At 29.2% G+C, this 7,961-nt stretch overlaps 1 long non-coding RNA gene across 1 annotated transcript; it reads left to right on the forward strand.

Moving 5' to 3' along the window:
- The first annotated feature begins 1,926 nt into the window (after positions 1 to 1,926).
- Positions 1,927 to 6,404, forward strand: LOC136089102 (uncharacterized). Its single transcript, XR_010642802.1, has 3 exons — positions 1,927 to 2,250; positions 5,886 to 5,932; positions 6,252 to 6,404. It is a non-coding gene; the product is annotated as an uncharacterized LOC136089102 (long non-coding RNA).
- Positions 6,405 to 7,961: the final 1,557 nt, after the last annotated feature.

A 7,961-nucleotide genomic window follows, 5' to 3' on the forward strand; every position in this document is an offset into this window, starting at 1 on the left:
TATACAAATACGTTTACAATGCGTTGGACCTTGTTTCGAAAAGAAAGAGCATCTTTAGATGAACCAGTCAAAATATGACAACAGTATCTCAAACAGGGGAAATTAAGAGATTTGTTGAGGTAGACAAGGAATCACGAGTATGAAAATTGCGAGCACAACAAAAAGAAACAACCTTAGTAGATGCTTAGTTAGCAATTGTCTGTATATATGGTTTCCATGAGAGGTCAGCAGTAAACGATAAAGCAAGAAGACTTAAAGAAGAGGACTTAGTGAAAGAGTTGCCATTCATCAACTGAGAATGCCAACAGTATCGCAATCGTTATTAGTTGATAGTTGTTACAGTAAATAACTGAGTTTTATTGGAGTTAAAATTCACAAGCCACTGCAAGCTGTTATAGAAGTGAGATCATATTCAAGATCGGCTGCCTGTTCATGGCAATCAAAAAGAGAAGATCTTCTCAATAAAATCAATCAAAATCATCTTTTTCAATACAAGAGTATAAAGTTGAGACATTAGTAAGTAGAGCCATTTTAGGTGTAAGGCTGTCAGGAAAATCATTAATGTATGTAAGAAACAAAATAGGAACAAGGATAAGAACTAAAGGTACCCTTGAAGTTACTGCAGAGTCATTAGAGAAGACTATTAACCTTCAAGAATGACTGTAATAAAGTGCTTAGAATGAAATTATTTAATCTCGAAAACTTTCCAAGATACACCGTATGAAGCAAGCTTTTGGAGAAGACCAGCATTTCAAACTTTATCGAAAACTGTAGATGTCAAGAGGAATAGCTTTCATAAATTCAAAATTTTCATTTACAGCAGTTATGAAGTCACCAAGCGAGAATATTGAAAACATTTGATTGTCTGACAATAAGTTTAGAAGTCTGTTGATCAAAGACTCAAGTATTTTCCTAATATCGAGTGGACACGGAAAATCTGGTCAACTTTAAATTGAGATTTCTCTAAAACCATAAATGCTTTTTATTTCAATTTTTTTACTTGAAATGTGTTTACATCAATTAGGGTTTCAACTTAGTTTTAAGGAGCTTGATGGGCTGTTTGGCAAGATATTGAACTTTATAGTGGGTTGATGTCATCATTTTGCAGATTTTTTTTTTTTCACCTTATTGGTGACATAAAAAACTTTTTTTGGAAGTCCTTTTTATTTTTTGTTACTCAACCTGTCTTACAAAGAACTTCTTTAGCTATAGCCCATAAATCTCCAATCTTGCACTCTTTAGGATGATTTGGAGGATTCGCATCTTTTGGAACATTTTTCACATTTTTATCTTTTCACCACTGTGGAACTTTTTTATAATAGTGAGAAGCATCAAGATCTGGCCAAAAAAGGCATCGGTATTTGTGTTTTTTCAGAAATAGCAAAAGTCTTTTTTAGAGGCATTCTTTGCTGTAGAGATCGGCAGTCAAGGACTTCTTAGTGACAAAACAAGAGGACTGTGTATCACACCTACAAATTGCTTGCTACACAAGAATTTGGATACAAGTTTTTCTCTTCAAATGTATTAAAATAGATCACCGACAAGTTTATCTTTGCTCTCCTAGTAAATTGTTGACCAGGCAGTTGTGAAAAATCCGCCTTGCAATATATTTCTTCGTCTTCAATTATGCACATACTTTTATCCGCTATTATTTTAATCAACTTCTTTGCGTGTCGAATTCCTAATATTTCACCATTTAAGCTTCTCTGAGGTGTATTTTTCTTATAAAATGCAGTATTTCTAATTATTTTTTTAATATATGAACGCAAAGTCTTGAATTTTCTTGCTCGATTTTGCTGTGACTGGTTCGGATTTCTTGCTATTGAACTGAGAATCAGCTTTACCTTTTTAGATTTATGGAAAGTTTTCTTTCTTCCACTTCTAGATTTTCTTTTAAAGCTTTGAGTCCCAGTGAAAAATAAAACCGCGTCCCACATGGGTTCCGCGTGGGTTCCGTGTGGGATTGATGGGATTTACGTGGGACGGATTTTCCCATGTGGTATCCGTATGGAAATTTGTCACCTTAAACCCATGTGGGTAATCCCACATGGGTTACATGTGGGAACCATATGGTATTTACACATGGGAAATCCCACGTGGGTTTCCTGTGGGATTTGCATGGGAATTAATTTGAAAGCTGGAAACTAAAAAAAAAACTATAAAAAATTTTTTTAAATCGACATTGCATTGCGTTACGTTTATGTTGTGTGAAAATATTTTATATTAATAAAGAGAATGGCAAGCAAGTATGTAAGTACCACGAATAATGTTTATCTTTCCTTATAGAAATAAGATTAAGATTTGTGCAAATAGACGTATTATTAGGATAATATAATAGTTATTTGAATATAGATCTTGAGTAAATTATTTGCAAACAATTAACTGATGCAAGTTGAAATGTTGTCAAAAACCAATCTTGCATGCATGGGACACTGCAGTGTCCCACAAAGAAATGCAGGTTTGATAGTCAAAGAATTCCCAATTTTCTTTATTAAAAAAAGAAAAAAATAGGATGGGTTTCTGTAACTTTTTTTATGCTCCAAAATTTTTAACTTTAGATGTAATAAGGTCCTTAAGACTTAAGGGACTTACGAACTACATTGAGGAACAAAAACAGGATATTTACAGAAACTTTTCAATTTTTAATCTGGAGTACCACAGTGTTATTGATAATAAAGCCTCTGGGTCCAGTTTTCAAAGTAATATGATCTAAGTAATGTTTAAATAAAATAATATGCTTTAAAATGCATATAGTTATACATATAACTCCCGATAGTTAACTATATGTATAACTAGTTATACATATAATTTGTTATAAAAACTTATTTTTTAAGGTTATGCTTGAACAAATTAGTACCAATTAATTCAAATTCAAGATTTAGTTAAAGTTCAAGTTAATGTTCTTATTTATTCATTGTTTTTGTTAATTTTATATTTATTTGTTCAAATTTATCAGTTAGTACTATATTTTACTACAGTAAGAATGTTTATCATTGTTGAACGTGATTTTATGTTGTTATTGATGTTAAATTTATTACGTTTCAATAACTCAGATTGAATCTTAACTGAATTATTGTAAGCTTTGTAGGGGTTTGTTTTATATCAAATGGTGTTGTAAATAAAGTAAAAATAATATATATATATATATATATATATATATATATATATATATAGATATATATATATATATATATATATATATATATATAAATATAACATTAAAACAATAAAATTGATACAAAATTTCACTTTAAAACGAATACCATTAACATTGTGATGATAATAGCATTAGGAAACTAGTATTTATGTATTATTATTATACTATAAATAAATAGCTTTTTAATTCATTTTATAAAATGGAGACTGACAACTGATAATTAATGGAAATAAATACAAATTATAAAAATCATGTATTATTACTAAATACTATATTAATGCTAGTCTACAAAGTTAAAATCAATTTAGAGCATTGTTATTAGTTCTTTTGTGATTCGCACTTCCACTTCTGTCTCTCAAATTTATAAAATAGGTGGTCAAAGCTTGCTCAATAGGTAGGTTCTCAGCATAACAATGCTTTTTTCTTACACTTTCTAAAGAGAAATATGGCAAATTGATTACTTATTTTACCTAAATCATAGGGTCATCTATGCATAATGATGTCAGATGATGACCCGGTTTGTTGAACAACTTCACCCTTTATCAAACTCAGTCAATTTTTTGCTATCTCCCATTGAAAATGATGTCAGTTTTTGTTATCTTATTATGATGGTATATCTGAATTGTTAATATAATATAAAAAATGCATTTACCATCAATTTTTTTCTGGTTCAATTATACATTTATTCTCAACAGTACTAAAAGTAAAAAAAAAAAAACATAAATTGTTCTTTCAGATAAGCAAGCTAATTTCTGAATTTAAATTGTTTTTCCTATGATCCTCTACAGTTTTAAGCAACAAAAGCAAGAAGTTTTTAGATCACATTGTTGGTGTAAATACCTCTAAAACCTGCTCATAGCTAGTTTTACTTTTTTTTAAATAAAATATTTTACTTTTTTTTTTAATTTAATTTTTTAATTGACATTATTTTGGTCTCAACATCCCCTCCCCATTGTCAATTATTGTTAAACTCACGCTGCCATTGTCAATTATTCACGCCCCATTGTCAATTATGTCACGCCCCATTGTCAATTATTGTTAAACTTCTCTATCTACTGGCATCATTTATGGATGATCCCATAGCCTAAATACTATATATATATATATATATATATATATATATATATATATATATATATATATATATATATATATATATATATATTATTTTTACTTTATTTACAACACCATTTGATATACAACAAACCCTTACAAAGCTTATAATAATTAAGTTAAAATTCAATCTGAGTTATTGAAACATAAAAAATTTAACATCAATAGAAAAGTAAAGCTGTCATCATTTAAAATGTAAAGGGTGTTGTCAAAATATGTTGATAGTAAAATTAAGTTACTAATAAAATCACGTTCAACAATGATAAATATTCTTACTGTAGTAAGAATTAGTACTAGTTAACAAATTTGAACAAATAAATATAAAATAGTGAAAAAACAATGAACAAATAACTTGAACTTGAACTAAATCTTGAATTTGAATTAATTGGTACTAATTTGTTCAAGCATAACCTTAAAAAATAAGTTTATATAATAAATTTTATGTATAACTAGTTATACATATAGTTAACTATCAGGAGTTATATGTATAACTGCATGCATTTTAAAGCATCTTTATTTAATTTATATATTACTTTAGATCATATTACTTTGAATACTGGACCCAGAGACTTTATTCCCAATTACACTGTGGTACTCCAGATTAAAAATTGAAAAGTTTCTGTAAATATCCTGTTTTTGTTCCTCAATGTACTTTGTTAGTCCCTTAAGTTTTATGAACCTTATTATATATAAAGTTAAAAGTTTTGGAGCCTAAAAAAAGTTACAGAAACCTCCTTATCTCCCCCCTATTTTTTTTTTTTTTTTAAATAAAGAAAATTTGACTTTCAAACCTGCATTTCTTTGTGGGACACTGCAGTGTCCCATGCATGCATGCTTGGTTTTTGACAACATTAGAACTTGCATCAGTCAATTGTTTGCAGATAATATACTCAAGAACTATATTCAAATATCATATGAACATGTTAGAGAATGTTCATATGATATTTGAACATCACAAATTTAATAATATTGTTGTGATATGTTATATAAGTAATTCCATAATAGATTATGATATGAAAATAAGATAGGATATGAAGGCAATGATCAAAGAATAAATTTACTTATAGAAATTTAGATGTTTGTTTATTAGTTTCAGAATATTATATTGTGTGACCGCGGCCTTCTATAATAACAGGCCTTGACATCGCGCAACAAAGTTGTTAAACTGAAGGCCAATTCCTAATCTGTGTTTACATTTTCATCTTTTAACATTAGACGAAAGTTTGTGTTCGCGCTTTTTTAATAAATCTTTAAAATGTGATGTGGTTTATAAATTAGATATCTTTAAAATGTGATGTGGTATATAAATTTAAAATGTGATGTGGTTTATAAATTAGATAGCCCAACATCAAGACGATAACGTTGTTATCGTCTTGATGTTGATGTAAGGTTCAAGGCGTTAACTTTGTAAGGTAATAATATTGTCAAATTAACGATAAGTTTTTTTTAATAATTAAAATGCCTTAAAAATGCCTTTAAAATGCCGTGTACGGCATTTTGCGCGATGTCAAGGCCTGTTATTATAGAAGTCTACATCATTGAAAAAGTAGGTTTTTACATTTTTGTTTTTGTTTTTTTGTTTAACTACTTATCCTTATTGATCACTTTTTTTCAGGATTCTCCTCATGGGTTCAAGCTCATTACGCATAAACGTTAGTCATTGTAAGTAATAAATTAGGAAATAATTATTTGTGAAATATTGTAGTCATTAATGACTTCAAACTGGCTAATAATTAAAATTGCTCGACTAATAAGGTTCCTTATTAAAATTGCTCTCTTTCTCTCTCTCTCTGTCTCTCTCTCTCTCTCTCTCTCTCTCTCCTCTCTCTCTCTCTCTATCTCTCTCTCTCTCTCTCTCTCTCTCTATATATATATATATATATATATATATATATATATATATATATATATATATATATATATATATATATATATTTATATTTATATTTATATATATTTGTATTTATATTTTTTTTTTTAGAAAATGTTTGAAGAAAGTTAGAAGATACTAAAAACCTTGGTATTATACAAGCCGAAGCGATTTAATTAATTCAATTGACAAAAAACGGCGTGTAAATCGCAAAAGAAAAAATAATATTTTTAATATTCGTTTTGGATGAATTGATTAATAGCATTTATTTTTAAATAAATTCATTTTGCAACACGTTTTTTAATTTTATAAAATTTCGTCATAATAGTTTAAGGTAAATCCCACATAGGTTATAGGTGGAAAACATCACATGTAAAAGATCAAAAATGCTGCACGTTTTGAATACCGAATGGGATAAAGTAGCAAATACCAGATTAAGTTAAGCCTCTCTGAAAGCTTCGATGATTGATTTTAAATTACTATTTAAGTAATTTTTAAATTAAAAGAATTTTAAAAATTATCATAGAAGCATTCGGACTTTCATTTGTCTAGTATTGACTACTTTTATACCATTTGGATTAAAATATGTGGCACTTAAGATCTATAACATGTCGTATTTTCCACCTATATCCCATGTAGGATTTACCACATAAAACCCATGTGGGATTTACCATATGAAACCCACATGGGACAAAATAATAATCCCCATATGGGTTACATATGGTAAAAACCCACGCGTATCCCATATGGGATTTACCATATGGAATCCATGTGGGATTTACCATATGAAACCCACATGGGACAAAATAATAATCCCCACATGGGTTACATGTGGAAAAAATCCACGCGTATCCCATGTGCGCTTTTTCACTGGGGTTGTCTTAAACTTATTTACAACATCTATGATTGTAAATTTTGGGACATTTGTACGTTTAGCAATAAAGCAATATGAAGTCAATAGATTTTTGCAAAAAAAAAAACTCACAACTTTTTTACGCACCTCAATTTGTTTCCAAAACATTTTGCAAATTATTGATTTGTAATCAAAAGTTATCAACACAATTAAAGATAAGGAAGTAACATTTAATTAAAAAAAAAGAAGTATAAAGCATATATGGTTTTAGAGATATCTCAATTTAAAGTTGACTGGATTTTTCCGTGTCTACCCGATAAGAGATCAAAGACTGATCAGACGATAGTTTGAGGGGCCAAGTTGTTCTCCAGAGTTTTTAAAATTAGAACCACAGATACCAAGAACAGATACCATGTCCCAGCCGGCAGGAAAAATTGAAGAGAGTTATGTAAAACACTTTTGTAAGAATGTAAAAGGAACGTTGTCTGGATTATAAGCCATAGAAGAGTTTAACTGAAATACGACTTTAACAACGAAGGCTGGAGTGATTTATATGTCTAAAAACTGGTTAACCTGTTTAACTAGAATAGATGGAGGAGTAGGGTCCTAAGATTCGAAGAAAAGTCGGGTTAGAAGAAAAGTGCTTTGCAAATAGTTCAGCTTTTTCCTTTGGAAAGATAAAAGATTAGTCCCATGAATTGATGGAATTTTAGACTTACCTTTGTTAATGACGTTGTTGAAGACTTTCCGAAAGTTTCTAAAGCCTAACTTCTGAGATATGGTACAATATTTCGTAAACTGGAAATAATTAAACTTAGCATTAGTTAGCACCTTTTTACAATAGTTTCTTGCAATAATAAATTTATCAGCGGAGAGAGAAAAGTCATCAGCCCAAGAACCGAAACGAAGAAATTACGTAAAAATTTCCAGTCAGCTTAAGGGTAGTAGTAAGTAATGCAATGATAAAG

The sequence above is a fragment of the Hydra vulgaris genome, chromosome 12 (assembly GCF_038396675.1).
Source record: "Hydra vulgaris chromosome 12, alternate assembly HydraT2T_AEP".
Lineage (NCBI taxonomy): Eukaryota > Metazoa > Cnidaria > Hydrozoa > Anthoathecata > Hydridae > Hydra > Hydra vulgaris.